The following is a 6,691-nucleotide window of genomic DNA, read 5'->3' as shown; positions in this document are numbered from 1 at the left end:
GGCTGAAGTTCCAAGGGGGGGGGCCGCAATTTGTAGTAATTTGTAATAATGATTTATTATTACAACCTCCCGCTTTGAAAGAGAAGGGTCCTATTTATTTCCTGTTTAGGGAAGCTTTTAATGTTTAATAGGTTATTGTATTTTAATATTCTGCTGGAAGCCCTGGGGAAACCCAGCCAGATGGGCGGGGTATAAATATCATCATCATCATCATCATCATTATTATTACTACTATTATTATTTATTTGGTTATCCAAAACAAAACATGCAATTCCTGAAGCCCTTCGGAGCGGGAGGGGAGCAAGGAGAGCGGCCAGCCAAAATGGAGCTGCCAAGCAGGGCAGCTGTGGGGGGGGATGGGGAAGACAGGTTGCAAAAACATGGACTCCAGTTTCTTAAGAGTCCTGTTTCAGGATGGGTTTTCTGTTCCAGGGCTGGACAAAACCTGACCTTTAAAAAGATGTTGCACATGTTGCCTTTTCCTTTTCTCTTTGGTAACGAAAGGGCCGGGTTGAGGTTTGATGAGGCCCTCAGCTCCTGAAGGTAATGGGGCCCTTTCTATGTCCAGCTGTCCTTTGTCAACAACAAATTGTCGCTGTTTTTTGTGTTGAATATATGCTATATGGTAATGTATGGACCCAACAGGTATCTCAAGCCATTTGCCCATGTTGCCCTGCAATCAGTCCATGCAGAATGGAGGCACCCTATATATAGAAAGGAGCAAACTAGGGATATTTGAGGGAGCAGGCTAGCAGGTGGGGGCCATTACATCATAGGAGCCTACACAACACAAAACACTGTTGCTGTATGTAGGTTTTATTGTATTTGTTTTTTATCTTATATTTTAGAAATGTACATCCAGTTTTTTTCCTTTGATTTTTTTGGGAGCCCCCAAGAGAGTGGGGCCCTAAGCTATAGCTTGTTTAGTTTATACGTAGTTTATACAGCACTGGTAATGAACGTGGGCCATCAAAAGGCACACACCCACATTTTCTGGTAACATAGGAAGCCTCCTACAACAACATAATAAAGGATCAGACTTTCTAGCCATTTTGCTCTTTATCAGACTTGGTTATTATTTCCTTTTCCCTTCCTTTTACTCTGACCGAGGAATGAATCTTGAGGGGTGGCAAGTCCCTTGAGTAGGGCTGAACCAAGGCGACCCCAATTTGTATAACAGGATGATCTGGAATGGGGGGCTTTACTTGCAGCGGAAAAGGAAGTTGGTAACTTCCAAGGTTGGGCCTCAAAATCATCTTCTTTGGCGATCACTCGTAGCTGAGTAAGACTGTCTTCCATAAACACAGTTGTAACAATGAATCCGTAAGTGACTGTGGAGGCCAATTCTGGATCCACACGTCCTTCCATAGTGGGGACATTGGTTTCCGGGCAGGAAATGATCATGGTGTGGATTTGCCAAGCGTGCCTTCCTCTTAGCCCATTTCTCCCTTGTATCCTGAGTTCGAGTGTCTTCAAAGCCCAGGACACCTTTGGAAAAGGCTGTTCTCCAATTAAAGCGCTCGCAGGTTTCCCAATTGTTGGTGCTTATACTACATTTTTTAAGATTTGCCTTGAGACTGTCTTTAAACCTCTTTTGTTAACCACCAGCATTACGCTTTCCATTTTTAAGTTCGGAATAGAGTAGTTGCTTTGGAAGACGATCATCAGTCGTCCGCACAACATGACCAGTCCAACGAAGTTGATGTTTGAAGAATCATTGCTTCAACACTGGTGATCTTTGCTTCTTCCAGTACACAGATATTAGTTCACCTGTCTTCCCAAGTGATGTGTAAAATTTTTCGGAGACACCGTTGATGGAATCTTTCGAGGAGCTGGAGATGGCGTTTATAAGTGGTCCCTGTTTCACAAGCATATATAAGACCAACTAAGTTAGTTCTTGGTATGAGCTTTCGTGTGCAAGCACACTTCTTCAGATACCTGAAGAAGTGTGCTTGCACACGAAAGCTCATACCAAGAACTAACTTAGTTGGTCTTAAAGGTGCTACTGGAAGGATTTTTTTTATTTTGACTATGGCAGACCAACACGGCTACCTATCTGTAACCACAAGCATATAGTAAGGTTGGTAGTACAAGAGCTTTGTAAACAAGCATTTTGGTTTCCCTGCCAATGTCCCAATCCTCAAACACTCTGCACTTCAGTTAGGAGAAAGCTGCACTCGCAGAGCTGAGGCGATGCTGGATTTCGGCATCAATGTTGGCCCTTGTGGAAATATAACTGCCTAGGTAGGAGAAGTGATCAACATTTTCCAACACTACACTATTGAGTTGGATTTGTGGCGCTGCAGAGGGGTTATTTTGTACTTGTTGGTGCAGCACTTTGGTTTTTTGGATGTTGAGTGATAGGCCAAGCTTTTTGTAATCTTCTGCAAAGAAATTTAGGATGGTTTGGAGGTCATCCTCTGAGCGTGCGCACACTACATTGTCATCAACATACTGAAGCTCCATGACGGAAGTTACGGTAACCTTACTCTTTGCTTTCCGCCTACTCAGATTGAAGAGCTTTCCATCTCTTCGGTATATGATTTCTACTCTGGTGGGGAGTGTCCCTTCGACAAAGTGTAGGATCATGGTAATGAAAATAATGAATAGAGTTGGGGCAATAACACAACCCTGTTTAATGGTTCACTTTGAGAGCCATTGTTATCTGTGATTGTTGCTGTCATATCATGGAGGAGCCGAATGATGTTCACAACTTTATATGGGCAGCCAATTTTCAGAAGGACAGTCCACAGGGCATTATGATTTACAGTGTCGAAAGCCTTAGTCAGGTCAATAAACGCCATATACAGGGTTGGTCTTGCTCTCTGCATTTTTCTTGAAGCAGTCGAGCGGTGAAAATCATGTCCACTGTCCCCTTAGAAGGCCGAAAACCATTTTGGGATTCAGGAAGGGTCACCTCGGATATTGTTACGAGGCGGTTTGCTAAGATCCTTGCAAGAATTTTGCTGGTCGCAGCTAATAGAGAGATGCCTTGATAGTTTCCACAATCAGTTCTGTCACCTTAATTTTGGCATCTCTAAAGTCTGCTGGGATTTCTTCTCTTTCCCAGATTTTTTCGATGAGCTTGTGAAGTTGTTGTGTAAGTTCAATTCTGCCCACTTTGAAGATTTCGGCAGGTATCCCATCAGGTCCACTGGCTTTGTTGTTTTTCATTTGGTTAATAGCTGTACACAGCTCTCCTGATTTGGAGATACTGCAAGCTCATCTCTAATTTGTTTTTGCGGGATTTGTGAGAGGACCTCAGCAGCTACGGAGGAGTTGCAGTTAAGGAGATGTTGGTAGTGTCCTTTCCAGCACAGTGCAATAGCTTTTTATCTTTTAGAAGTGTGGTACCATCTGCTGAGTGTCGGGGGCATATGCCATGACTTATTGGCCCATAGGTGGTCTTTGTGGCTTTAAAGAAACTCTGTGCATCATGAGTGTCGGCCAAGTGCTGGATCTCTTGAGCTTTTTTTATCCACCAGGTGTTCTTTAGTGCTCTGGTTCTTAGCATTGGCATAGGGTTTTTTTCTTAGTGGTACAGTTTCTATCTCTTTGCCAGATCTGAAAGGTCTTCCTTTTCTTGTCAATCATGCGTTCAATCTCACTGTCATTCTCATCAAACCAGTCCTGGTGTTTCTTGGTTTGGTATCCAATAGTTTGTTCAAAGGCTGCAATAATGGATGTTTTTAGCTTGGTCCAGTGTTCCTCGATGTTATCAGGGAATTCTGAAAGCAGATGGTCCTCAAGAGTCGTTTGGAAGCAATCCCGCTTAATGGGATCTTGAAGGGCTTGAGTGTTCATTTTGCGCCTTGGTTTCCTTCCTTGAAGCCTGTGTTGAGGTATAATCTTGATACCCATCATGGAGCGTATTAGTCGGTGATCTGTCCAGCAGTCGTCAGCGCTCGTCATAGCTCTGGTAATGAGCATATCATGGTGATCTTTAGCAAGGACAATAACATAGTCTAAGAGGTGCCAGTGGTTTGACCGATGATGCCTCCATGAAGTTTTAAATTTATTTTTCTGTCAAAAGAGTGTGTTGGTAATAACAATGTTGTGCGCTGCACATATCGTCAAAAGTAAGATTCTGTTCTGGTTGCTGTTGCTAACTCCTTCTTTCCCAATAGTCCCAGGCCACAAATTGAAATCTCGCCCAACTCTTGCATTAAAATCACCCAGGAGGATAATTTTATCTTCATTAGGCGTCTCTAATAGGACAGTATCCAGCTGAGAGTAAATTTTTTCTTTAATGTCTTCATCGGCATCCAGTGTTGGTGCATAAGTGCTTATAATAGTAGCCTGTTGGTTTTTTGTGAGCTTTATTTGAAGGGTTGAGAGTCGCTCATTAATGCCGGTAGGGACTTCTGACAGGAGCTTCACAAGGTTGTTTTTGATAGCGAAGCCTACCCCATGTATTCGATGTTCTTGTTCAGAGAGACCTTTCCAGAAGAATGTGTAGCCTCCTTTTTCTTCCTTCAGTTGTCCCTTGCCTGCTCTTCGAGTTTCTTGAAGCGCTGCAATATCGATGTTAAAACGTCGCAGCTCTCTTGCAAAGATGGCAGTTCTGCGTTCAGGACGCTTGCTGTCTGTGTTATCTGACAAAGTCTGTATATTCCATGTTCCAAAGTTCATTTGTCTTTTACGACCGCTAGGTGGTGACCCCACTGGGCAAAAGGGAGGCAGACTACGTTTAGGGCACCTTTTCTAGCCCCTCCCCCTTTTGGGGGTGAGCCGAGTGGATCCTAAAAAGGGCTGCTCGGTCCTGGATACAGCTGCTGAGCTGCTCAACTGCCTCGTTCCTTGAGTCAGAACGACTGAATCTGTATCCACCGCCCATGTGCCGGATCATGACTAGGGGCTTCCAGATTTCACGATCCTGCCTCTGTTAGCATTTGCTGATCTCCATGGGACTTTGGGGGTTTGGGTTGGGTTTTTGGAAGATGCCTGTGCATGAATTTGTTTTGTGTGTGTAGATCAGTGCACACTGACCAACGCACAGTCTTCACAGTAAGGCTATTCCGATGGCATGAAGTAGTCACGACAAACCGGTAGATTCCTATCTGCTGCAGCCTTCATCCGCCTTCACAGCCGTTGTAACATACCGCTTGTTATCATCCGCCTGTTCTGCTGTTGAGGACTTCTTGGATCATTCTTTGTCTGGCTCCTTCCCTTTGACCTTACGGAGTACGAGATTCCTGACGGCTTCGCTCACAAGGGTCATAGGAACATGCAACCCACTCACCACGACAAGGTGATGATCCAGCAAGTGGGGCCTCAAAATACAGTCCTGTTGGCAGAGCACTTCCTCTGGCTGGAGGTGAATTTCTCCCCTTTATACAGGGCGAGTCTTTTAAAAGAGGCCCCGTGGAACATGTGTACTCTGTATCCACGGGGCCTCTTTTAAAGGACTCACCCTGCACATCATTTATGGTAAGCCTGGGAGTAGGCTGAGCTTCTAAAGAAAGCCAAGCCAGGTGGCACTTCCCATTCATGTATGGGATGGAGACCCAGGCCCTTTAGCTGCCAGATTTCGTAGCCCTGGGAGTAGCTTCTGGGACACCCCCCCCCCGACTGGACAAGTCTCTCACGGCCCACCTTGTACCTTCACAGACCCCAAGCGATGCCTCTCTGGTCCAGTTCAAGGATGTCATCAGCACACTTTTGGAAAATATTATTATTATTATTATTATTATTATTATTATTAATTTATTTATACCCCGTCCATCTGGCTGGGTTTCCCCAGCCACTTTGAGTGGCTCCCAAAAGAATATTAAACAGACAATAAAACATCAAACATTAAAAATTTCCCTAAACAGGGTTGCCTTCAGAAAGGGAGGGGTCCCTTGTTTTTGCCTAAATGGAGACTTCACAAAGGCACATTCATCAAACCTTAAAAGGGAGATCCTAGTCCATGGGGTCAGGAAGAGTCGGAGACGACTAAACAACTAAACGACAACGGGCAATAAACGTCTGACCAGGCTGTGTGTTGTTGATTCAAGGACTTAACTCTCTCTTTGACATTTGCCTGCTGCAGCCCTTGCTAAGCTTTGCCCAGCCAGTTGCCCCCCAGCCAGAGGTTTCCCCATCCTCCTGCAGCAGCAGCAGCAGCACCTGAGGAGGTGCAGAGGAGGACTGTGATGGGCAAGGTCTGGGGAGAGTCCCAAGGGCCAGACCAAGGGAAGCAGGAAGCCCACCTGTCGCAGGTAAAGGAATCCCTTCCAGACCACAGAGGTTCCCACCTGCGTTGCCACAGGCCTGGCCTGAGAGGGAGCAGCTGGTCTGGTATCCAGAAGGAAGCAGGGAGGCCGCCATGTTGCCTGGATAGAGCCAAATCCTTTATGAAATCTGGATGGCAGGGAATGAGGTGCAGGCCGCAGAGGCTGAATGGTAGCTTTGTCGTCGTCGTCTTCTTCTTCTTCTTCAGCAATCACTCATAGCTGAGTAAGATTGTCTTCCATAAGCACGGTTTTAACAGTGAGTCCTTAAGTGACTGTGGAGGCCAGTTCTGGATCCACACGTCCTTCCACAGTGGGGACATTGGTTTCCGGGCGGGAGCTGCTCCCGGTGTGGATTTGCCAAGCGTGCCTTCCTCTTAGCACATTTCTCCCTTGCGTCCTGAGTTCGAGTGACTCCTTCTTTAGTCATGAGAGGAGACCCACAAGGAAGAGACAGAGGGGAAAGAGAGGGGAGA

Source organism: Podarcis pityusensis (genome assembly GCF_964106645.2).
Source record: "Podarcis pityusensis genome assembly, chromosome: 7".
NCBI lineage: Eukaryota > Metazoa > Chordata > Lepidosauria > Squamata > Lacertidae > Podarcis > Podarcis pityusensis.
Note: the sequence above shows the minus strand (reverse complement) of the source record.